Source organism: Thermobia domestica, chromosome 18 (assembly GCF_964235325.1).
Source record: "Thermobia domestica chromosome 18, izTheDome1.hap1.1, whole genome shotgun sequence".
NCBI classification, from domain to species: Eukaryota; Metazoa; Arthropoda; class Insecta; order Zygentoma; family Lepismatidae; genus Thermobia; species Thermobia domestica.
The window spans coordinates 59,364,196-59,390,702 of record NC_137471.1 but is presented as its reverse complement, the minus strand read 5'-3'; the positions used below and the strand labels follow the sequence as shown (position 1 = coordinate 59,390,702).

General features: G+C 35.6%; 1 long non-coding RNA gene across 1 annotated transcript in view; it reads left to right on the top strand.

The window, feature by feature from the left end:
* The first annotated feature begins 409 nt into the window (after nucleotides 1-409).
* LOC145676177 (uncharacterized) overlaps nucleotides 410-26,507 on the top strand; it is a 328,103-nt gene continuing 302,005 nt past the window's right edge. Inside the window, exon 1 of the long non-coding RNA XR_014129312.1 lies at nucleotides 410-681. This is a non-coding gene — a long non-coding RNA (uncharacterized LOC145676177). The remainder of the gene's footprint in view (nucleotides 682-26,507) is intronic.

Sequence of the window (26,507 nt, the reverse complement as noted above, 5' to 3'; positions counted from 1 at the left end):
TCCTCTTTATTTACTCCATCTACATATCTACATTCAGTCTTCATTTATTTCTTGTTCGAAATTTTGGGGATGCGTCCCTCTCTCTACCCATCACAAACATCCTGTATAAACTAATTAGATTCGGAAAGTATGCCTAACTCCTCACATTGTAAGAAATCACGGAACCAAAGCAATGTATGGCACGGCGCTTTCTCGTGGTGACGTAGGAAGCTGTTGTGTGACTAGATTTATTTGTTCTCAGGAAAAAAAAATGAGAAAAAAGTATGGTCTCAGCAGAAGTAAGCCTCTTGGATAGGTAACTGTCCAAGGTGTTTACGAGTTGGCTACCTTGCTTTCTGACTGTTCTGTGGAAGGTGTTGCCATCTACGAGCTTTCGTGGTTGTACAGCAAACCTCCCCTCTTCAGTTAACAAGCATAGGTGAGAGAAGTTAGGACTACCTTTTTTGTTTTGTAGTCAATTATTATTTGAAAGCATGTTATATTTATATATTCTTTATAAGTTAGTGCTACGAAATAATCCAAAAGTGAGTAGTGCATTGAAATTTTGAAATGAAAGTGCAAAGAAAGTTAAATTATGTACAAAGCGAAATTAAGAATGAACATTTGTTGTGAATACCTGTTTGACGTACCGGAAACAAGTTCGAATAGGAAAGTATAGATGTTAAGAAAACTGGACTTTTGGTACGTATTCTTTTCTTTATTACTTTTGGCATGCAGACTAAAATGGACAATTTATTTTGGGTATAAATTATTAAATTGGATAACATGCTATTCAGATACTAATTATACCACTTGTTATTTGACTGAAATTGCGGATAGGCATTTTTGTTTAACATTGAACTTGAAATCATACTATGTGTTCTTAATATTTTTCGAGAGAAATTGTTTTCAAGCTTATTTTCTATTTTTGAATTATAATAAAATATGTTATATTCGTTTAGTTGAAAATCTCATCTTTGCTTTTACATTTAAACCTGAGAATACACTACAAACGTACTATCGGAGCGGTTCCGTAATAATTTACTTAAGATACCGCAACAAAGCCCTCTTGCTTATTTAATCGGCAGTTAAAATGCTCTTGTCAGACCCATAGGAGATGTTTAGTTGTTCGGAAAGCTCTCCATGTGAGCAGAATTCCAGTCGCATACCTTTGGAGGATTTCAGATAATTCAAGAAAGACAAAGTTTATAAAAAGAAAAACGTTTGCCTTGAAAATCGTTGTCTCTCAAAACCATAGTCAAGTATTGCTCATACTGTTGAAAGGACTTCGACTATTTCGAGTACTTTGTTTAGTTATTAGGTTCAATGGGCCTTATAAGAATAGGATATTAGTCCATTTCTTACTTCACACAATAACTCTTGAGCAAAAGTTAATTTTTGAATTTGGTTTTGAGCAGTAGATAACTGGAACAATTGAAGCGCTTGGAGGATAAAGGTGTTATATAACAAATTATAAATCTCGGGAAAATTGACTTTTACAACTCTGTCTGTTAACATACACCCTTCATCGTTTCCAAATCTCTTCACTGGGGCGAGGACTCACTAAATGATGTTTTGTATAGCATGACTAACATATAACACATGCATGAACCACCAGAATTCAGCGTTTTGAAAAATGTCACTTAACACCTTTATCCTCTAAGCGCTTCAGTTATCTCGCCCTAATGGAGTAAATTCGTTAACACCTTCATGGGTAACGGCCCTTATTAACATCGGATTTATACTATTCAATGAAATGTTTATAATTATAGACTGCTAGAAATTACATATTGCGATGTTAGTTGGAACAGGCACGTAGCCAAGGGGTGGGTCCTTGGGATCCGTACCCCCCCCCCTTCGGAACCAGAAATGTAAAAAATTAAGGAAGGATGAAACAATAAGAAACTAGAAAAAGAAGAATCAGCGTTAAAAATATAAAGCTACAGCAAGCGTATGGTTACTTTTTCTTATGAGGAGCTTTGTATAGAGGAAACTGTGTATGTGTGTGGGGGGGGTCAAGTTGAAAATGAATATTATTGTAACGGAGCATTCCAAATTCCATCTAGCTCCATGCTAATCCTATGGATAACAGATGATGATCGAGAAACCGGTTCGATCAGATAGACTCTAAGAAGAATTTAAGAAACGCGGAATACTATATCTTTTTCAATACTTTTTATATTCTTTTACTCGAGAGATAGTTCGTTATTGAAATACTTACTAGCATATCCTCATTTTATTGTCCTAACAAACCAATATACGTGTTGCCACTAAAACAGTTTAGATTGATCGAGCTCCTGGTGTGTAACCAGAGTATTTCATGTCATCCCCCCCCCCCCAGCATTACGAAATCCTGGCTAAACGAACCAATATATGTTTACAGTAAAATAGTTCAGAATGATCGAGCCCCTGGCGTGATAACCGCAATATTTCGTCACGGACCCCCCTATTATTAAATCCTGGCTACGTGCCTGGTTGGAACCGAATATCATTCAGCGGTTGACATCTACAGGACCAAATTTGAACTTCTAGAAACAGTAATAAATATACGTTTTTACTATGCTTAGCACTGTAATTTTAAAATCCTCCCATTCTTCTTCCTCTTTTAAGATCCGTCCTTTTGGTATTCTGGGCTATATTTCTTCGTATGGGGAAGGTAGTAACGAAAATAGTGAGTTCTTTGTTGTAATGGACCTTTGTTGTAGGTTCTAAAATTGGCTTTCGTAAAAACCGTGAAACTATTCCTATATATAAAAAAATATCTATGGATCTGGAATCATTTTAAAAAACAAGTATGTTCTGGTATCAAAACTAAAAACCAGTAGATCTCATTTATGCCTACCAGTAGGCGCGCATCCCGAAATTTTGTTGAAGGGGTCCGTGGTTTGGTACGATCAAGTACTACAATCCAATACGTCTATGTAGTATTATACGGGTATTATTCTACACATGAAAAGACGATAAGTAATTGTAAAATACTTCCACCTATGTTTTCAGAAGAAAATCGTAGAATAGATGGTTTCTATAAGAGAAAGAGTACAATGAATTGTAAGATCAAATTTTCATGTTACTTCAATCATTTCCCTGTTAAAAAAATTCTAATTTTCTTGAGAAAGTGTACAAATGTATTTTGAGTTAGAATATTTTGGGGCGTCCGGGTTCGATGGACCCCACACGTGGGTGCGCCCCTGCCTACTAGATTTACATCTGTTGAAAACTCTGCCAAATTATGATGTAACAAAAGATATTATTCCTATTTAATCGTGCACTATTTTGCTGACGTATTGATTTAATCCTTAACTTATATGATAGACCCAGCAAAATTTTAATTATAACATTTGTCAGGAGTTAACTTCTGTATCGCCGGATCAATTGTAGAAACTTTACCGGGTCAATTGGAAAATTTAGTGAGTTTGTAAGAAAAAATCAGTGAAAGTCAGGTAGGGGTATAGTCAGTGGCGTATTTACGATTTTGTTTCGGGAGGGGCTTTGCTAACTTTCGGGGGGCGGATTTGCCTGGAAATGTGAAAATTCTGCAAGATATTTCATTTACTTTACTATACTAAGTAAGATTTCGGGGGGGCTTAAGCCCGGAAGCCACTCCCCTAAATACGCCACTGGGTATAGTAAAAGTTCAGAAAGTGGTTGTTTTTGATGTTGAAATCGGCACTGTTTGTGGAGGCGGAAGAACTATTTCGCGGAACAGTACACTTGTTTTACTATGCGGATAGATAGATTTTAAAATGTACAGAAAAAATTCGGATTTGTCCATTTCATGTGGATAACAGAACCCAACCCACCCCTGCGGGGCTTCTAAACCGTTCCTACTACTACTACTACTACTACTACCACTACTTATACTATGGATCTGTATTGTAAAACTGCACGCCTAATCACGTAATCTAACGTAACTTAATGTAATCCAACCAAATGTAACCGAATGCAGTACATTTTCGTCCATTTTTTTCGATTTTCAAATTTGTCCGGCGATAGAGCAGTAATGCCTTTGTCAGTGAAACAAAATCTCTTTGCTATGATTTTAGTTCTAAATAAGAGCTTGTAGTGTAACGTTGTCTTGTTATTACACAAGTATTAATAATTATGTTTCAGTTTGCCATTTCAAAGATTAACCTCATCAAATTAACAGTGAGATTTATCTTACCTTTTCAGAAAAGAATCATACTCTTTATAGTTGTGTTCACCAGATGAGGACAATGTACCTTGCCTTCATTTCAACCTCTAAATATGAATTTTGTTGTGTAAGTTTAAACAATCGCATTGGTTATTTCTCATCAAATGTGTTTAAGAATAAAAATATAAAGGAAAGAAATTACCTTAAAATACAGAAGTAATCATTTATGAAAACTTGTAGTTTTTGGCTTAGCTAACTTGCTCAATATTCCTTAAAGTTAAAAGAAAGATTGTAGTTTTTTAAATCATTGTCTAACAATTCGTCTAAGGTTAATTCTAATACATCATAATTGGTCGTAGCTTTGTGGTCTCCACCCTTCCGCTGTACATTGCTTGATGCAATCCGTTCTATATTCTTGTCCATCTGAGAAACATAGGCGTTTGTAATGTTCTCCTGTGTTCGGGTCCCCGTCGTTTAGACGAGATGAGAGCATGCATTAAACTCACAACGAACCGTAAACCATTCTGTCTCTAACAAGGAACACTTGGTATCGATCATAGCCCGCTGTTCATGAAACTTTGTATATAAGAAAGAGTGCCTCGGGAAACCTGCACAGCCAAAATTGCAGCTGCAACGTCCAAGTCGTTGGGACACGGGCTCGAGAAAGATCAAAAGTGGAGCGTTAGTACATTAAAGACATGATGAGAAAATGCACTGGATATGAGATGCTAGATATTATCTATTAAAAGTGATGAAAATAATATCTGCCATATTCAAAGAATCCATATTGAGGATGGTGCGATTGGTGTAGGCCTAAATGAGAAGAGAGTCACGCACCAATTTGAATGTAAATTGGCACAAAAACCTGTTGGTGAAGTCTGTTGTGGGATTACATTATTCCATTTAATTATATTTCGCTATGTTTTTCTAGTTACACTGATCCCATTCATAGTGCTCCATACCCTCCATCTGCTCGACTGTCATGAGATTCACTTTGCTCATCTTCTACCTAAACCATTCTACCAGACGCACAGGAGTAATGTAATCCGACAACAGACTTCACCAACAGGTTTTTGCGTCTATTTTTGTTCAAATTTATGCATCGCATGACCCTCGTCTCATTTACACCAATCGAATCAGCTTTAATGTGGCCTCTTTCAAGATGGCGGATATTCTTTTTATCACTTTTAACAGATCATATCAACCATCTTGTATCCATTTATGCTCATTTCGTGTCGTTATAATGACCAGTTTTAAAGAAACACGTCCATTTTCTCACCATGTCCTTAATGTACTGACGTTCCACTTTTGATCTTTCTCGAGCCCTACTGTTCCAACGTCTTGGACACTGCAGGTATAATTTTGGCTGTGCAAGTTTCCCGAGGCCTTCTCTATATGCACAAAGTTTAGTTAACATCGGGCTCTGATCAATACCTAGGGTTCCTTGTAAGACGATGGAGGATATATTTTTGTCTTAATGAAGTCTATTGTATTAAGGGATTAAAAAAAGTAATAGAAAATTAAATACTAGGTAATAAGAAAAAGAGTGGAACAGTTTTCAATTATATAAAATTATCAGAAAGGAGATTAATGAATCATTTGTGTGATAATATTTCGATAGAAGCACTCAAATGAATAATTACAATATCTCTTGTATTTTAAAATAATAGTTTTACACTCTATTATCCTGCAAAGCTATTTTTCCAAGTGGTTTCGTACCTAAGAAAAACGAAGTTGTCTTCAAAAAATTTTATTTCGGTTCACTTACAAAGAAATTAAAGATTGTTAGTGGTCGCTGCAACAAAACCATCAATAAGATTATAACTTCCATCACCTTAATTCTATGTAATTAGGTATAGGATCCTAATTACACCTAATCTGACTAAAAGAACCTTGGTATGGACATCGCAATTGCTGTTCAGAAGATCCCAACATCTAAGCTCTCTATCTTAAGTAGTAACAATGGTGGTATCTTCTTTGCCTACATCGAAACATAACAAGCACTATTCATTAAAGAATAACCTTTCATCTCATACCTCTCCCTTGAAACGATGTCAACAACATCAACTAACGTCACAGTATTGAGGCAACCAAAACAAAAACTTACGAAAAAGGAAGAAGACTTGCAGCTCGTAGGAGACTACAACTACTGTATACCCTACGACCGATATGTGATGATCATTATTAAACGTCAGCAACAGAAGACAGAAAATGTAGTGTATTCTTTCGCCCCAATCTGAAGTGTTAAGGTTTCTTCTAGGTCACTTCCATAAAACTCAGAATGTTTCATGTACAAAATAGCGTGCGTGTCTAGACTTCATTTCCTGCCTATTTAGGGCGTTAAAGATTTGTTATCGTTCGTTCGTTTAACGAAACGAGTATAAATCAAGCTTAGATATTTTCAAATTGTGACTTCGAGCTACCACTCAGATATGAAATATTGTCAATTCGTCCCTTTTAAGGAAATGCGGAGTTAGGGAATGAAGCCTAGACACGTCACACGCTCACTTTTCTTACTACCTCAGTAATCTTGTGACTTCGTGCCTTCTTCAGTTCTGATTTAACATATTGAACCGTGTACTGGATAAATCTCGAAGTATTAAAAGTTAGCTCATCTTAAATTCGAATAATATACAGTTAACGTAGTAAGTTGATAGGGAAGAAATCAGATTCAAGTACAAAAAATGTACTGGTAAAATCTATCACTTCTCAATAACTCAACAATGAATGCAGTGGCACCTCGAGATCTAAGGTTTTGGTAGTTAGGAGCCATTAGAAAACATAATTTCCTTTGGTCTGTTTGTACTTTCAACATTTCTAATAAACAAGGAGCTAAAATCACTGAAAGTAATCATATAGTCTTTTTAATAATGAAGACTGCGTATTCATAAGCAATGTTCTATTTCGTTAGTATATAAAATCAATTTTCCTGTTCTTTCAGGCAACAATGCTGCCTATAACTTTTTCTAGAGTCTACAAAATATTATCAATTCTTTTCCCTATTGATGTTATAACGAATGCACTGAGATGATTCTCAATTATTGAATTACTCTATTTTATTTTATATTCTTTAAAATAGTAAAGTATTTTTCAGTTCTAAAGTAGGCATCGCAATAGTTACCACGATTTCTAAGGGCTCTGTTGTGGGTAGGTAGAATCATAATGCTCTCATATTTTTCTGTTTTTCACTACGGTTTTGTACACTGATGAAATCAGCAGCAAATTTGAAACGTGAGTTGTTGTATTTATTGGATTGCCAGGTATGCTACATTTTAAATTTTCTCAGTAATATGAGTTGAGTTGATTTTGAATTTAACATGCCTTTCATCAGAGAGGCTATATGAGACCGGACCTACTGATTAACGTGGAATCCGAACTACATGAGCTCCTGCCGGGAATCGAACACAGGTCTCCCACGAAAAAGGCGCGTGCGCTAACCAAAGTGATCTCAGTTCTCAGCGATGTGTTACAACTCTTCCTTAAGAAGCTTCCCCATCTTTATTTTTCTTTAATTTTAGTAATTGAATTATACTAAAATTATAAGAAAGAGAGAAAAGTAGTACTTATAAAAATCTATTCAAGAAAACCTTTCCAAACATTTTTATAAAAACCAGAGATTCGGGTGAGTAGTTGATAAGGTTATAACTGCCGAACAATCACATTTATACACTATAGAATAAGTCTTGTAAATACTTATTAGCTAACATCAAAGTGTTTTGTACATATTGTCTGGCTTACCTGTTAAATTTTCGATATCCTTCATTACCCCTTGCGTTATTCATTAAATTAAGAAAAAGAAAATAGGATAGACTTGCTGGAGCAGTCTTGAAGTTGAAGAGTTGCCTTTAATTTTCGTCACATTTTTCCACTGTTCATTCACTGTTGTGCGAAAACTCTTCGGGAATTGTTTGCTTTGTATTTAAGTTCATTGTCAGCAGATAGCAGCAATAGGACAGGATTCCCGATTTAAAAGTGGGATTTGAATTATTTGAATCCAGTGTACACCTGGATGTATAAATTTCAGACTCATAAGAGAGATATAGAGCAAGTCAAAATGCTTCCAAAATTTGATGCTGTTAATCAAAATTGAGCAAAAGTAATTTTTTCTTACAAGCCTATTAAGAGCCCTATTGTAATATAACATTTGAAGTGCTTATAGTAGTTCACCCATACATATATCCGGATTTAGATTTCCTGCATCCATAATCCGCTGACACCTTTATCCAATGCTAACAAAGGCTATATTTTGTTACTCACCTGGCGTAAGAAGCACATACTGAACTCACTCACATTAAAGTACATCCTGTTTAAAACTAACGTAACTTTTATCTCAACTTTTTCTAACCTCCGGCCAAGAGAAGGCGTAACCTTCTACGGCCCGCTCATCTCTGGATGGGAATGAAAGACTTTGAAAAAAATTATAGTAGTTGAATTCAACTTTTCTTAAGCGTATTATTTCTTCAAAGGCAATGAAAATTCCTTCCAAAACAATAGGAAAAGGGAGCAAACTGATATAGTAATGTCATCTGTAAACTGTTTATGGCTTTCGTAAAATCAACTTTAAATTTCGAATATATAACATTTTAGTTTTCACCTCTTGATGGTAGTTAACTTTGACTCATGATGTCCTACTTTTTTTCTAATTTTTTCACGTTCTGCCAAATGTAATTAATCAATATACAGTATTATGAACCGCTGAAAGAATAAATAATTATGGATTCATTAACATTCAAATGGTCAGTAATATTGAGAAAATATTTTATAAACAGCTAATGTTCCGAATGTATGTGAATTACATAAAAAATACTACCAAATACATATTTATAAATCAACTAACGTAACACAATTCGAAATGCATTGAAAGAATTATGTCTCTCAATTTACGAGCTAAACCAGGCACGTAGCCAAGGGGGGGGGGGGTCCGGATTCCCCTTGGAGACCAGAATTGAAAAAATTAAGGAAGGATGAAACAAAATGACATGATAAAAAGAAGGATCAGCGTTAAAAATGAACTACAGGAAGCTTTTGGTTACTTATCCTTATGACGAGATTTGTATTACTTGCAATGCAGGGTGGCGAGGTGAGCGAGATATCCGGGAAGAGTCAGGGAATTTGAAATTTCTAAAAAAGTTACGGAATTATCAGAATTTCTGCTACTAGTAAAGGAGATTTCAAGTGTCCGAATGCATAGTGCCCTTGTAAGTATAGCGTGGATACTTTTTTATCATAATTTTTTGTCAACGTATCCTTGCAGTATCAAACATGTTACTTCAAAAACAATTTTCTACTGCTCCTTTAACCTGTCATTTGGAACAGAGAGTAGTTGAGGGAATAATAAAAACAAAAATTTATGTGGAATGAAAATTCTGTTAACATTCAATTCAACAGAGAAAAGAACGCAGATATTGCAAAATATTTTACAAAACATTATTGAGTAGGTACTTTTTATAGTAGTGAATGTGTACTTTTTATAATAGCTGATTTCATAATGAAAGGAAAATTGTTATATTTGAATAAGCATAGAAAGGACGTAAATATTGTATAATCTTTTTCAATATTTTTTTTTATTATTTTACTCGAGATTTCTTCATAGTTTGTTATTAAAATATTTACCAAAATATCCTCATTTTATTGTCCTAACAAACCAATATATGTTGAAAGTAAAATAGTTTAGATTGATCGAGCTCCTTGGCCTTCAGAACTTCATGCCCACCCTCACCCCCGCCCCGTTACGAAATCCTGGCTAAACAAACCAATGTATTTTCCAGTAAAATAGTTTGGAATGATTGAGCCTCTGGTGTGATGGCTACAGTATTTCATGTCACGGGCCCTCCACTTCACCAAATCCTGGTTACGTGCCTAGCAGAGCTAAGTCGAGCCAAAAAAAAAATGTTTCTTTTTCACAAGTGGTACAGCTGAACTTGCGTTACTACAGGGGCACACTCTCCTGTGATTTTCCTGCTAGAGCACCCTGAGATTCTTAGTGAGATTTTTCAGCATTTACACAAAATAAAAAAAATAAAAATAAGGAAAAAGAAAAAAGGGAAACAAGGAGGGCATTATAATTTTTAGCTGTATTTCTTGAATGACAGTAGAGCCTGATTATTTTGAAAGATTGGAGATAGGGAATTAAAAGTTAAAATTTTAAATTAAGGACAAGTATTTCAATTGAATTTGCTCCACTATGTACATCATCATTATTTAAAAATATATGCTAGTCTTGTTCTATTTTACTTGTTTTCTTTCCTTTCGTTCTGATACCTGTAAATCTAGAATTCTATAAGTGCCTTCGTTACGCCGTCGTACTCTCACTCAAGAATATTTTCTACTACGGATAAAAAGTAGTCCATTTTATATTCAAAAATACCCCAACTTCTATTTTCAGGATTTTTCTTTCAATTTTCTGGGAAAACGACCCAGAAGTACTCTTGTACCCTTGGAGTACTCTTGTAAATTTGAACACTACTACTAATTTTCAATACATGGCGCTCCAGTGTTAGTATACAAACAACAATACATTTCTTTCTTATGTCGCATGTGGCAAAACAGAATATGACAACAGATAAAAACGGTTATGAGATTTCGTACAAGTTCACACGATATAGATTTTACTTTTGTAGCAATGTTGTAAAGTACATTCTTATATCAATAAGCTACTAATTTTTCTTACAAATATTCCACTTATTTGCGCAGCAAAATCGTATTCGAAAGAAAAATATCTACATCATCCTACGTAAGACTTTCGAAAACTATTTTTTGTCCATTAGCATATTTTAGTATAAGACGTTGAGCCCTGAGTTGAAAAATAAGCTTATTTTTTGATTCCGTTTAAAGCGTCACATCACGGGAAACTGGTCGACAACAGTTATCAATACTGCGTGTTCAAATCAGGGCCGTGCTGGGATACTAATGAGGGCGTTGGACAAGTCTACTAAAAGGGCGTCCATACAAACGGGAATATATATATATATATATATATATATATATATATATATAGAGAGAGAGAGAGAGAGAGAGAGAGAGAGAGAGAGAGAGAGAGAGAGAAGAGAGAAAGTATGGGTGCCATTTTAATCTCGAATGGAAATCCTCTTTACTACAGAAAAACTTTTTAGTTCCTGTAATAACATTTCTGTCAAAAAGAAGCCAAATGTATCAACAACTTAATATAGCACGCCTATGGACGCAGGAGGCTCATTGCCGCGTTTACGAAAGCTCTCCATTGATTTCTGTCCTTAGCCAACTTGACAAAGTTTCTACTTTATATTTCAATCTCTGCGAGAACCATTTTAATAGTGTCCTCCCATATGTGCCTCGGTCTTCCTAACAGTCATTTTCCTATCTGGAATTCCAGTTACAACTTCGAAAGCGTTTCTAATTTCTTCCATTCTGGCTACATAACCTGACCATTTGAGCCTCCTAGACTTGATGACCCTAACAATGTTTTTGTAAAGGGTATAAAATTATGCAGTTCATCGTTATGGAGTTTCCGCCATTTCCCATTCCCGTTCCTTTTGGAGTTCGAATATTGGCTTAAAAATCTTGTTTTCAAATACTTTCAGTCTGCGATTTTCCCTCAGAGTCAGTGACTATGTTTCGCAACCATACAGCACAACAGACATGATTATCATTTTATATTTTGAGCTACAAATTCCTCAACAGAATTAGTGACAACAAAAGATTTTTAGCTGAATAATAGCACGAAATCCCTGCTTTCAGTTGACATCAAATTTCGTAGTCATTATGGTTTTGGTCTGTTAGTAATGATCCTAGATATTTGAAAGTATCCACTTTGTCGAAAGAAAATATTATTTAAAATTTTAACGCATCCATAAAATTCAGTATTACGATCCCGACAAACTTCCATTTATTTAGTTTTCTCTGCATTTACTTTTAAGCTTATATCCCTGCAAGCGTTAATTAAGATGTCTGCATTCCTTTCTATTATTCTATCATTACCTATTAAATTTACATTATCACCATACGCCATAACCTGGCAAATACAATTATTCAGCTCTAGGACCTGATTGCTGTCTTTGATTTTCCATACAATGTTCACCAGAACAAAGTAAATAATAACGACGACATCGCATCTCCTTGTTTCAGGTCATTCTCAACGTGAAAGCTCGTGAACAAGAATTTCTCTACTCGAACCTTACTGTTGGATTCATTTAAACGTATCTTAATTAATCTACCTTTTTCGGTATTGCAAATTCTGTAAGCATGTTGTACAATGTTTCCCTCCTACCAGAGTCCAAAGTCAATAATTGATGTGCCAGGATATTGTATTCTCTCATTTCTTTTCAAGTATTAGTCGAACGGTAAATATCTGGTCGATAGTTGATCGATTTTACTTAAATCCGTTCTGATAATCTCCAATAATTTCATCTGCGTATGGAGTCAATCTTGCTAATACAGTGCAATGTTTAAGAGGATTTATTGGATGACAGAAGAGAAATGCCTCGATAATTATAAAATCTGTTATGTTGCTTATCTTCTGAACTGGAACAATGATTGATTCTCTTCACTCTTGTGGTAATTCCTCCTTGTTCCAGATAATGAGAATGAGTTTATGTATCTTGATCTACAATTTTTCTCCTCCAGCTAAAATTAAGTCAACCAGAATTTCGTCTACATCCGGATATGTGTGTTTTAACTTTTTTAAATAGCGATTTCTATTTCTGTCTGGTTAGGTTCTGGAATATACGGTTATGCTGCATGCATTTCACTTTCCCCACGCGCATTTGTTTTTGGCTATGTGTTAAGCAAATCGTCAAAGAAATCTTTCCATCTATTTAAGATGCTATCTGTATCAGTGAGAACTGTACTATTAGGTTTCTTTAATATATAAGCACGAAGTTTAATATATAAGCCTTTCTTAAGTTCGTTGATGCATTTATACATGTCCCGAATGTTTTTGTTTCCACTATTATCTTCAAGTTAATTAATTTTAACTTTCAAAAGTCGCGCTTCTTTGTTCTAAAAGTTTTAGAAGTTTTCTGCCAGATGACAATGAAATTTTATGTAGTTATTTCGTTCGGACTTTGTAGCCAACGTAGTTTCTTCTGTTTTCTCTTCTCTGCTACTTTAGTACATTTCTGGTTGAACCATGGTTTGTTCCTATGTATTTCTGCGTACTCCAATACTTCTTCTGCTGAAATTTTAATGTTATCTCTAATTTCAACCAAGTATCTTGAACACTAGTGCACTACGAACCTTCTAAAACCGAGAATCTATTCGACACTTCAATCTGGCTTCCCTCTCACCTGACTCTCCTCTATTAAAAAAAAAAAAAAAAGAATCGCTCCGTTTTCAGATATTGAATATTTCCTTTATTCAATGATAGTCTCTTTCTTACTATCACAATCAACTCCTCTGAACGACCGAACATCAGTTGTGCTAGACTGTTCTTTTCTGTCTACTAAAACATGATCACTATGAATATGTGTTTTTCCATCTGATGAAGTCCAAGTATATTTATGAATGTCGCGATGTTGGAATTTTGTAATCTTCACGATAAGGTTTCTGGATATTGCACAGTTCACGAGTCTAACGCCGCTGTAACAACCTTCCTTATGCAAACATTTATTCCCTATAATCGGTTTAAAAATACCCTCTGGTCCTACCTTCGCATTGAAACCGCCTAACAGAATTTTCATATGGTATTGCAGAAGATGATCAAATACCCGTTCTATTCTTTCATAAAAACTGTATTTTTTAAATTGCCATCCTTATTTTCTGTTGGGGAATGTGCATTTAAAACAATAATATTACACAACCGACCCTTAAGAGAAGTAAAAGAAAATCTATCATTTACAAATTCAACCTATGTAATTGCTGATATTACGTATTCGTTTGTGAACGGAAATCCCTGTTTCTAGTTGGTAATTTTTAATTTGTTCCCCGTAAAAGAACGTAAAATTTCCCGACTTGACTCCTCCATTTCTTTCTCATCTAACTTCCTGATATCCAAATAGGTCCAACCTCTATTTCTAAACTAATTTTTTACAAATTTTAACGCGCCTGCCCTATAGAGACTTCTCATATTTCATGTTCCAAATCTCATGTCGATTTTACTTTGCGGAGTTCGTGCTAAGTTATCAGTTCTGATCCGAGGATTCTGCGAACTTATCTGAACAATCTTTTTTTTTTAACAGGATGAGGTTGTTAGCCTCATACCAAATTCTCAAGCTGGATTATCACCCCTTGTCTGTCCTCGACTGCTTACTCAGTATATTCGCAGCTAACCTCTATATCCCAGAGGCCTTCTCCTCGATCTACAACCTGAGGACGCGCCGTGCCGTCGTGACAGGAAGACCACATTTTACGGAAATTAATACAGCTATATTTCAGAAATACAATAAGTACTGATTATCCGAACACTGCTTTAAAACACACAGGAACAATGAATATGCTCGTATATATGGATGCATATTAAGACTGTGAAAGCTTCGATGCCGTAAAAATCGTAAATTAGAGACTAGTGTCAATATTACATAAATGCATCGTACGTTTGACTATCCGAACTATTTTTGATGTATCACATTGTTTCGCTTTATAGCTATATAACTTTATAAGTGATTATACTATTTACCTGTTCTCTGCCAATAGCAACTGTATGAATTTATAATACAAAACTGAAATAAAGAAGAATGAAATAAAATAAAAAGTGATATTTCGCAGGGCATCCTATGTAAAGGGCGCCTTGTATTCTTCACAGATTCTGTACTACCAGTCAGTATTTGAATTTACTAAACAAAGCTGGTATACAGGATAACTAAAACCACTTATCTATAATGTGATGTTTCATAGGGCGCCTTATGTAAAGGGCGCACTGTGCCTTTCACGGGTTCTTCGCTAACAGTAACTGTGTGTATTTATTGTACAGAACTGTGGTATAACAGAAGAGTAAATAAAATCGTTCATCTTTGATGTGGTCTCGGAAGGGCGCCTAATGTAAAGGGCGCACTGCACCTTTCACGGGTTCTTTACCAATAAAACTGTAATAATTTATTGCTAAAAACTTGTGCCTTTATTTATACTGTGATATTTCGGGTGGGCCAGCACGGGCCTGGTTCAAATCCTCATTTGAAAGCCAGTAGAACACAACTAATTTCGCTCCGCTTCTCTTCTGTGCTCCACACAAAATAGCACCTCACGTTCGCAGCCCTGTTGTGATGGTGGTGCGCACAAACGGACAACGTGTATAATATTTAAAGAATTCTTCTGATGACTATTATAGTACAGGGATGAAGAGGAAAAAACAAGAAAGAAATGACATGATAATATAATAATCTAAATATTATATATATAGAGTGGAGTCTCGTTAATTCGAACTTGGATAATTCGAAACATTGGATAATTCGAACAGACGTCCATTCCCCTTGAAAACTGTATTGAAAAAAATACTAAAAAATCGTGGATAAATCGAAATTTTGAACCTATGTTTTGGATAATTCGAAGTAAATACCTTTGAAAATTTTTAATGATGGACAGATGTAAACAGAGAAATACTGTTTTAACGTGTTTTCAGCAGTTATTCAGATGCAGCCATAGGAAAGAGTAATACAGAAGATAAATAGAAAATCTATGTAATGATAAAGATGAAGGTAAGTTGGGGAAGAAGTAAAAATAGAGAACGTGTGCCAATCTCATCTTGTTTAAGAATTGGTTGAAAATTCAAGATGAATTATTGATAAAGTCAACCAAATGTTATTAATATCGTATTCCACGCAATACAAGAAATTCAAGATTTATTGACCGTACAAAAGCAATCTTTAAGCAAATGATGTTTACGACTTCTTAAAAGTGAGAATAATATTTCAATTGTTACTGGTGTTTAATTATTTGAGCTATTCAATGTATGTTGTAGTGTTGTACGTAAATATATTTTCCACTGTACACGTAGTTTGAATTATGTGGAATCAATGTCGTTTATTATTTTGCGGTATTCGATCACGCAAATAATAAGCTGCTTTAAAGGTAAAGTCTACACCATATGAATGTGTTTTTGATGCATAGTACTTTGGTTTGTTTGTTGTTATATATGTGAAAATGAATGTTGTTGGATAACTCGAATATTAGATAATTCGAAGTTTTTTCGTGTCTCCTTGGACTTCGAATTAAAAAGAGTCAACTGTATATATATATATTGGGGAAAGAACAATAATCAGTGCACATCATTTGGTGGTGCACGTGATTTTGAAAAATCCATAAGATGACGCCACTGAATGAATGGTATAACCCAGAGTACCCTATGTATGAATGCAAAAAACTATAGAGGTAGTAGTGAGGTAGAATAAAACATAAAGCTATAATTTCTTCGTAGAGTAAATGGAAAGGCACATTTTTTGTTGGGAAAGATGCAGCTATATTTTGTATACCGACTAGACCTATAATAATTCTTATATTATTTGACCTACATTACAATACAACCAGGGGTGTAGCCATGGGGGGGCCCATCGGGGCCCGGCCCCCCCAAATGGTTTCCTGCCCCCCCCCAAATGACCAACTTCTAAAACATCGTAGTAAAATTATCTCGCTTCATTCATTTAAAAGTAACAAAGTTTATTGACAATTAATAATTTATGGTAAAATAGCATGGAGAAATATTGTTTTTCTATACCGATCGAAAAAGTATAGTATCTCTTCCTTATACCGATCGAAAAATAGGATACTTTCTTGTGACAGGAGATTACACAATTTACTGCGATTTATATTTGACAGTTTTAAGACAAACGTTTTAACAAGGTACTAGAAATACAGTCATAAAACAAAGGTACTAAACTGATTTGTAAGTACAGTATATTTTTATGTGCTTTAACAAGTGTTTTAAAAGACATAGAGGATGGAAAATTTGGTGACAAACAATGCTTTTATTCAATTTGGATTTCGTTCGCTCTCTTTTATTTCTACTCAGTGTAATAAAATAATTCTGTTTTGTTTTAGTCACGAATAATAAATATTTTTGTCAGGAAACCATAAAGAAATTAAGTGAGATTTCAAAGAAAATCAATCTTGTGTAGATAGGCTCTGTATACAAGGTCTTAAATTTAAATATAAAGGTAACCAAGAAAAGTTTTGTTGCTTTTTCACCCACCACCTTCGAACATCGATATGTCACCTATGTCACCTATGGAAGTCAAAAATAGTCCCCATCAGCATCGACGACCTTCTGAAAACGTTCTGGAAAGCCATGCAATCCAACGCGGTAGAACTTGGTGGGCCGTGAAACGAGGGATTTGAACTGGCGTCCTCTAAGGTGATTGTCCAAAGAATGGAACAGGTGATAATCGGACGGTGCAATACCCGAAGAATATAGTGGTTGCAATATTGTTTCCCATCCAAGGCGGAAAATGGTGTCCTGAGTCATCCTAGCCACGTGGAACTTAGCGTTGTCCCGTAAACGAGGACCCATTTGCAATTCAGAAGTGATGGCTCCAGAGTTTTGAGTTTTTGTTCAGCACAGCTCAACTGCTGACAGTACACAGTTGAATTGATACTCTGACCAGCTGGTAGCAGTTCCCGATGCACGATGTACCAAACACACAGAAGGACCTTATTCTGGTACAGTGCTGGTTTCGGCTGTTTTGAAATCGGTTCATGGGATGTTAACTAATGATGACGGCGCCGTGGAGCTTCGTATAGGACACATTTTTTTATCACATGTCAACGCCCTGTCCAGAAATGGCTCCGAAACAATAAATAAACACAGGCGACTGCCGCGTTGCCTTCTGGCCCATAGTCAAAATATGAGAGACCCATCGAACCAACTTGTAGTGCTTCACAAGTTGATGGATGTGCTGCCGAATGGTTTCACCACATACTGAATTGTAGTTCCAGTTCCTCTTTGTACATGTGTTGGTCTTCTGGCACGTGGTGTTTTCGGGTGTTTCGTCATCGTTCTTAAACTTGTTAAACCATCGCTGCAATGTCCGCGTCGTCACGACACCCTCACCAAAGGCCTGGCATATCTTCTGTCCCGCTACAGCGGTCTTTGACCTCCATTTGAACTCTTTCAGCATACATGCTCTTATGACGCTCTGTGGATGTCCCATGTTCCCTCTGTCTTTACGCAAGTTCACGGTTGTGTCTGAATTGCCCCAACCAGGTAGTATGTTGGATATACCCACACCAACAACTGACGTTCGCCTTATCTCCACTTGCATTCAATTCACAGTGTGAGGTCCAATTGAACACAGACCTCCACGAAAAGGGACAGAACTTTCTTGCTTACCTTTATAGTTATGCACAAAAGTATAGCGTTTGGTCCCGGGCAGTAGTTCTTGATTAAGCATAATAAAAACTATGTTGAATATAATTTATGGATAATAATAATAAGAAGAAGAAGAAGAAGAAGCTAAAATAGTGTTCTTAGTTTTCCAGAAGGAAACCAACATTTTCCCTTCTTTTAGGCCTCAAAAACATTAGCAGCAACACATGTTTTTTTTTTTTTTTGGCTTTGTACATTGTAGCTGGTCCCCCCTCAAAAACGACGGGCCCCCCCTACACAAACCTGCTGGCTACACCCCTGAATACAACGTATGTCGGAGGCAAGCGAAGCTACTGGGGTCCTCAATCTTTCAGTGTAACATCCCATGATTATGTAATTTAGGGTAAGGGAGACGGATGGTTCAAGCAAGTGAATGATGATGAAATAGTTGGTGGAATAAGGATATCGAAAGAAAGAGGAGTACCCCGAGAAAAACCACGGACACGATATTGTCCACCACAAACTTAGTTAAGTGGCGATCGAACAAAGGACCTCACCCATCAGAGGTATGCTTTCTAGCACCAAGCCACCTTATCCGCCTAGGGTTGCACAAGGTCCGAAGCCAAAAATTTCAGACAGGATTACGGGGTCACTTTTGGGGAACCAAAGAGTTCATCTTACATTCACACATGTTAACAATACACTGAGCTCGCATTACTGGTCTAGTGGCTAGCCCTTGAGCTTTGGTGCATGTGGTCCCGGCTTCATTTCCTAATGGAAGAATGCAACAAATTTAATTTCACAATCATTCACTTTCATTACTCGTCTATCTCCATTAGCCTTAAGGGGATAGCGTCAGAAATTGATCTATCTACAGTGCTGAGATGTGGCTGACTTTTTTACCCATTTAGTATCGTTACTAACAAAATAAACATAATTTCAATATCAATAATCACAAGAGAAGCACTGAATACACTATTAATCTCCCCAATATTGATATTGAGAAAACGGATCCCATTAGGTAAATATGACTATAAAGCACGTTCCTTGATATAAACAATCTGCAGGTGCATTCTGAACGAGCGGATATATTCCCTTACCCAGTGCAAAGTGTGAAAGCTGGAGTGAGCAGACGGGAGATTAAAACTTAGGAAAAGGGTGTCGAAAGCACAGGAATGGGCGTTATTCGCAATCGTTCGATAAATAATTAGTTAATAGATCCTTGGCTACACAGTGCATAAGGACTTAAAATGTGTGTACGAACACTGAATCAAAATAACCACAACAAAAATGGTTATTGTATTTCCCTTTGATGTAGTTGCTGACGCGCACTAATTATAGGTGTGGTATCCAAGGTTAGATTCCCAATGGGAAAGCTTTAAAATTTAATTGCATCACGGTGGCTTGGATTCCACCTAAACTGTAAGTCTATGTTTCGTATGATTTCGATGCTGAAAGGGGCACAAAGCCCCAATGTGACCAAATACAGTCATCCCAATGCGCTTTTAGTGCATATACGTTTCCTGACCCACTAGAAAGTCTGAAAACAACGAGTAAGCAGAGAGGAGAGTAGGACTGAAAAGCGGATGCTGAGGGCACAACACCGGAACAATTCCCACTCACTGTGTGTAGATAAAATCTATACACTGTATAAACAGGTACCTAAGTATTATACAAGTATTACTGAAGTCAGAACACGTGCATCAGGTTTCTCTATTTTTCTATTTCTTGCCACTGTAGTTTCATTTCACTAGAAAACTACTGCATCCTATGTCATTGGTTTTTGTTATCAGAGGTTAAGTAATTTTTGTGTATCTTCAATGTATTAACTCCCTATATACAATTGTGCGGTAATGACGCACAATTATTAATGATGTTTCAAAGCTTAGTGTGGTGTAAACAAAAATATGTTTCTTAAAATTACTCTTTCTTTCTAAATTAAAAAATGAAATGAAATCATTAAGTTTTACGTCCCATGGTTATGCCGGTTAGGCTAAAGGAGACGGTGATAATGAGTAATGAATGAAATGGTGGAATGAAAAAAATGGGAGGAAACGGGAGAACCCCGAGAAAGCCCATGCACACGGTGTTTGTCCACCACAAGGTTCACTTGGCGGTGGCTGGGATCGAACCCGGGACCCCAAGCACCAGAGGTGAACGCTCTACCACTGAGCCACCGGGGCCCCCCTCTTTCTAAATTAATATAGGCCTACCATACTCATAAATTTCTAAATATTAGCAGCGGAATTCATAATCTGCACCAAGTAAACATATTTCAAGTTATTTCAACCCTTAGTAACTGTAAGGAACCCTCGCCCTTGTAATTAAAATACCTACGCTATTCACATGCTTTCGTTTTCTCAGATCCCCTACACTTCGCAATCGATAACGAAAGAAATCGTTTCGCGTTGCATTTGTAGCAATTTGGAAATATATGATTGGATAGGTTATTTTAAGCATTACAGTATGAGATTTTTAACGTTTAGTTTATATGGCACACTCCAGTTTATATTTGTATTGACTAGTAAGAGTGGTTAGAAGTAATTTACAACAAACGTCGTTCTTGTGTCTCTTCTTCTGATAATGCATGCTGTGTGGACTTCTCCCGACAAGTGCGTTACACGTACCAATTTAAAATGTATGCTAGGTGCACAGTATGACTTTTAATATTGGGCCAAATCCGAATCGGGGTAGGGCAAAGCAGATGTGCCACGCAGAAGTACGTCCGCAGGGAGCAGGAGGCATGTTAGCGGAAGTTGCTATGTGCACACATTTAGATTTGTTTGCATCATTAATTTGAACGAGGTTGACCACATAAACTTATAGAGACACATACCATTTCTAGTAACACACCAAATGTTTAGTTTTGGCTATTTCCAAAACTTAAGAAGTGATTGTCCACTCCCTAACAAAATTTGAGAGGCTTGGCCACATACCCTCTGTTAAAATTTAGAGGAGTGGTCCTAGGTGTTCCAGGATTATTGCTCATTGCACCTTAGCCAAGGACCAAGGGTCGCAAAAGTTAGTTGCCAACATCGCCACAGTTATTTTCGCGTCTAGCGCCGTGTGTGGGCTGCTAGTCGTGGGTCGATTTGCCACAAATCCGGTTTCTTGGAATTTCTTCGGCAGTTTGAACACAGTATCGCTGATGATAGGAGGAGTGCCTTCTAGATGATGGCGGTTAATCCCCCTTGCCCTATTCTATGTGTTGTCTGCAATCACCCTCGTGCTCTGTTCTCTGATCTCAATGCACTTTGCATGCGTCAAGGATATCTTCTGCTAGTAAGTTAGCTGTTACGATAGAAAAAAAGAAACAGAAATAACTGTGTATGGTTAGGGCTAGATCAAACACAATACTGTCATGCGATTTTTACGGACATTTGTTATTAAAATTACTTGTCATATGACATTTTAAGCATTTAAGACAATTGGGTAAACCTCAAGATGACCGCTTAAGAGATGAGGAAGTCATTTTGAAGTATTCTCTAACATTTCTTTTTTCAGGCGGCAGCAAATCTCTTAAAATTCACTTTGCCAACTTCAAAGAGCAACTGCGCTGTACTACACAATAACGTAGGCATGGTGTTTGTTTAAAAAGGTCTTAATTAATATAATTACTGGCTAAAGTGCCGTTCTTCTCATTTGGAGAGAACTCCATCCTGGCTAAGCGGTTAGCGTACGCGACTTTGACTTGACCATCAACATTTCTTAAATTCTTTCTTAAATTTGCTTAAAATCTTTCTTACCATTCTTCTTAATGAAACTTCATAACATCCTTTCTAACCTTATTATAAGCGGAACGTCACGTTCCTAAGTTCAAGTAGAGTTCCGATCACCTTCAATCACGTCATTCACAGTGACGTTACTGATACTTACCGGATGTGGAATACATACATCCTTATTAAACAAACAAGAAAAGACCCAATGAACATTTTTTTCTAATATAAACTAGCTCCATATCATTGGCTCCTTTCGATGACATGGGACTGAGAAAAGCAACTAAACCAACGATTTGTAATTGTTCCAATCCTGTCGTTACTGGATTTAATACTACAGCTGACACATATGTTGATGTCAGATTTGTTTTACACCATGTTGTCTGGAATAGTAATGTTACTTTTGATAATATTTGAATCATTATATGGACTACATTAACATTTTTTAAAAGTGTACGTAATGATAGATTTTAAAAGTTCTAAGAACTTAAAATCATGGGAGAAACTTCGTCGACAATCACATTTTTCTGACTCTGCAGATGTTATGTTTCATGTATAGAATCACCCCATACTTTATTTTTCTAAGTAATGAACATATGAATTAGATATTAATTTATTTGTTAAAGAAACATTGCAAGTTGCACACATCGCTCTGGAACAAGCCAATCAAACTATGCTGATATAATTATCGTATAAACTGCATTGGAACAATCTTGGAACTAATACTAATAAAATAATAATGGTTGGCCAGGGTGTTGATTTGTTAATTATTTTAATTGCAAGAATGTTATCTGTTCAGGAAATGTATTTTTTCATACTATGGAAAGGAAACATTGAAACCAAAGTTTATTTATTTGCAGGGAGCAAACTGAACCACACATGATTTTGAAATATTTATGCATATATCCATCTACATGGCAACCTGTATGAGCTTTCGTCGTTTACGAACAACAAAATGATATAATTTACAAAACACTTTTCTCCATCAGTTCTTACGATAGAATTTGTTTATTCTTGTACCCAAATGTAAATGAGATGAAAGATATGAGTGAATTTTTAAAAGCTATTACCACAAATTAAGTTATGAAGCTGTGTTTAGTGTTATACTTCATTGTCTTATTAGACGCTTACATTTTGAACAGTTTCGGGTCCTGAGTCCTTAGTTTATGCAGCGAAAGCCCCAGTCGGATTCGAGATCTTTCCGATATATGACCCATAAGTCCAAAGGCGCCAATCCTGGGGGGCCCAGTCCCACCCAAAGTTCATCTGGACCCCATGTATTTTTATGAATTTGAATTTTTATATGTAGTTTTCTATGAACATACAAACCCACATCTAATTGGACCCCCCAAAGTTACACAGAAATTGGCGCCCTTGCTTAATTCGCTGTATGGCAGACAGCAGACAACTTTTTCTCGGTAGTGATTTTCTATCCTGTGAATCAGACGATATTTATGTAAAATATCATCACACAATTCTTCAGAATAAAATATTTCAAGAAAATTATCATTTCGTAAGTCATCCAATTCATCCGTTATACAGCCTTGTTCTTTTCGCTGTGATTATTGGTTTTCAGCACTGTTTCGTCTGTTGTCTTCTCTTAAGAATTCTCTTCATCTAATAATACGAGATTCCATTATATTTCCATTGTATTCTAGAATGATCTACCAAGACTAGGGCATTGCGCAGTATATTATTGTTTGCTCCAAAAACAATATAACTCTCAATCGTTTGAGTAAATTACTTAACACTCATCGATTTGTATATTTTAAAGATTTATTACTACAAAACAGATAAAACATACAAAGAATTGTTTATAAACATCAAGATAAACTATTAATACAATAATTTTTGGCAAAAATAATTTCAAAAGCTATTCATCGTGAAGTGCAAAAAGCATATACAAAAAAGGTTCATTCTGTCTGCCCTCTAGGAAACAAAATTATTAATTGCCACGATTCTTTTGCGCGCAGTATTTACAGTGCATTATATTATAGTGTTTTCGTGATAAATGAGATACTTATTGCGTTTATTACTCAACTACGTAAGAAAATGTATTAAATAACAATTGTATATATATATATATATATATATATATATATATATATATATATATATATATATATAAGAGAACTTTTGAAGAAAAAATTGTGTTGGGACATCTTGCCTTCCGACGGTTGAATCGTCGGAATTCATTTGCATTCACGCCTTCGTTGTCTGATATCAAAATGTGTCGGGGTCGCTTGCAGGAAAGTACGTAGAAGATCCGATCCAATCAATGAAATTTCGATTTTTCTGTAAATTTACTTAATTGAGTGCTTGAGAGTGAGAAGGGGCTATGTCACAAACAGATAGTTTTGAGAAAAATGAAGTTTTGTTAGACTTAGTACAAAATGCATAACGTATGGTTATTGTTATTGGGCAATGGCTTATTTGTTTTCAAATATCAAGAGGGTAAATGGGAAAATTGTTAGCAGCACGAACAGGAAGTGTATCTACATCAAAATTTCAGGTTGTGTAGCATAGCCCCTTCTCACTCTCAGGCACTCAATTGTAGAAGTGATTTTGTACATTGTAATAGAATTTATTCTTGTATTGAATTTTGATCCCTTACAATCTTTTTACTCCACCCGAAACAAATACCTGTAGAGGTGTCTGCTTGGATGTGGCTCAGTTTGTCTCTTCGATCACTTTCATATTCGGATATCTCGAATTCTGAAAGACAAGACATCATAAATCTTTCAAATTCATATTCCTTATGGTTTAATTTACAAAGTACCGGTATATGAAAATCAGATGTGGTCCTGTTTGGTTCCTTGGGCACTTTTATTTTCGGGTATCTCCATTTCCGAAAGATAGAATGTCAGAATTCCTTAAGATTAATAATCCTTATGGTCTATTTTACAAAATATATCCAAATCACGTGTGCTCCAGTTTTCAATCCTTTATTCATTTAAAAGGAATGTCGCCAATTTTAAGAAAAGTAAAAATCCTTATAATCTTTTCTTTTAGCAGATCTAGTACTAAATATATGCTACTTCGGATTGAAAAAAGAAACTTGCGTCAAAATCAAACGAACTTACAGGATTGTAGTTAAATTTTCTAAATGCCACAAAGATTACGAGAAAAAATAATGTACTGAAAAAAGAATTGCACTTTTGCCAATGTACAATGCTCCACCGAACGAGAAAAAACATTCAATATTCATATATTATTCATTTGTAAAGGCAATCAGTGTTAATAAATCAGGAAAATTATCAAATCAACTACCCATATTGAGTGTATCATGTTTCTTTCAGTTTATATCCAGGTCCAATGTGGCTTGAAATGTGTTAATTCCTGAAAATTGGGTGTAATAGACTGTTAACAACAATAGAGTTGAATCCATTCGATACAGTTTATTACCGGCTAATGATCAATTATTAAATCATATATTTTGTAACAGCACTAAAGGCTGTAAAGGAAGTTGGAGTTTTAGAAAAAATGCTCCCGTTGTTCCTCAGTATGCAGACAATACAGAGATAAATCATATATAGAAACATCGAGAGTGAACAAAGAGAAAATTACACTGATATCGGTGCAGAAGTAGATCCAACGGCTTTCTTAGTTCCACCAATGGCAAAAGAAAAGTTAAAAATATTAACGAAGTCGTTGATGAAAATGAGAAAGTTTAAACGGAAATCGATCTAGAAAAGAAACAAAGTAATTTAAACTGCCTTATACTGCATTTCGATATGAACTAGGGGCATTGGGATAGCACAAAACAAAAATTGTACCCAAAACTCTACCCGAGCGATTTATGGAAAACAGTACATTTTTTTAAAAAATGCAAATATTTTTACCAAAGACCGATTTACTGAAAACCAATTTATTCTACGAAAAAACTAACGTTTTTTCCATATATAATGTGTTAAACTACAATTCTTCATGTAACTATTCCCTGAACGATTTATGTGATCGCAAAGAAAACTAAAATGCAGTTTTTTTTATCTAAAAAAAAAAAATAAACCAGTGCAAACTGGTTTTTAACAATATGCTACGAACATCAAAATAAAGATCTCACAATAATCCAACTTGGTCGAAAATATTTCGAGTCTTACCATTTCTTGAAAAGAATCCTAGACTAGAAGACTTTCAGTTGAAGAAACATTAGTGAAATATATTTTCACTAATTGCTTCGTCATCTATCACAATTTTATAAAATGTTTTGGATATTTATTTACTTTTCCTAGTAGAATCAAATCCTTTAATGAAAAATGAGGATCACTACGTGAGTATTCAAAATTACCCCTTTCCCACACCCAAGAGAGGATCGGGGTAGTTTCTATAAAGGTCAAAATAACTACCATGTTATTAACTTTCCATTTCGAACACTTCTTTCGCCCGATATTTATTTTCCTAAATAGATATGTGCCAGTCATCTCGCGTTAGAAATCAAAACTTGTTTCTGTTATCACACAGTGTATATCTT